Source organism: Stegastes partitus, unplaced genomic scaffold (assembly GCF_000690725.1).
Source record: "Stegastes partitus isolate 25-593 unplaced genomic scaffold, Stegastes_partitus-1.0.2 Scaffold1584, whole genome shotgun sequence".
Taxonomy (NCBI): Eukaryota; Metazoa; Chordata; class Actinopteri; family Pomacentridae; genus Stegastes; species Stegastes partitus.
This window is the reverse complement of record NW_007579315.1, coordinates 10699-11584: the sequence shown is the minus strand read 5'-3', so window position 1 is coordinate 11584 and position 886 is coordinate 10699. Positions and strand designations below refer to the sequence as shown.

At 42.2% G+C, this 886-nt stretch overlaps 1 protein-coding gene across 1 annotated transcript in view; it reads left to right on the top strand.

Annotated features, from left to right (window-relative positions):
- Window positions 1–651, top strand: part of LOC103371426 (rho GTPase-activating protein 8) — a 14542-nt gene extending 13891 nt beyond the window's left edge. Inside the window, exon 14 of the mRNA XM_008300751.1 lies at window positions 1–651. The gene's annotated coding sequence lies outside the window, so the exon portion shown is untranslated.
- The last annotated feature ends 235 nt before the right edge of the window (window positions 652–886 follow it).

Genomic DNA, 886 nt, shown 5'->3' with positions numbered 1-886 from the left:
TAACCCCCTGATCCACACCTGCACAGGTAGCCCCCTGATCCACACCTGATCCAGACTCGTGTTCTCCAGAGGACGACTTTAAACTTTGTTGAAGTTTTTGGACAAAACTTTCATTTAGTTGAAGATCTAAAAGGTAAACGTTTGGACTCTGAGAAGACAAAGACACTGAAACTGTTTTTTAAATGAAATGTTGGAGTTTTTCCGTGTTTTGATATTTTCGTCTTCAGAACGACGACTTTCACACTTTTTAGTTTGATCAGAATTTGCACAAACAGAATGTTTTTGTCGTGACGTTACAGTGAAATTAAATTCTTATAAAACATGTTTAACTTGAATACGAGGAGTTTGGATCAAACTGTTACTGAAACAGTAGATCGGATCAGAACCGTTTTATACACCGACGTGTTTGACTGACTTCATAGAAAATGTTCAAACTAAACTGAGATGCTGGCATTCAGCTGAATTTCTCTTCCTGTATGCTGAACATGTTGTGTTGTCGATGATGTAACTCCTGCTTCTATGATTTTGTTTTTGTGTTTTCCTAAAAATGTCCAGAGGTATTAATGTCTTTGTTACTGTCTGAGTTCTGGTTCTGGAAGGTTCTAACGTGTTCTAGATCTGTTAATAAACCAAAGACTGAGACCAGCTGAAGCTCCAAATCCAAATGTCGTTCAGTTGTGTTGTGATTGTTGTGATGGTGGTTTTCAGTGTTTGTGTGGCATTGTGGGAGTTTAGCGAGCAACGGGCACCATGGCGGAGCGCTAACGGCGCCATGGCGGAGCGCTAACGGCGCCATGATGGAGTGCTAATGGCGTCCAACACGTCTGAGTCGATCAGAGCGTCGAACCTGCAGCTCGGTCGGGTCCAGTGGACGTAATCTGGTGTA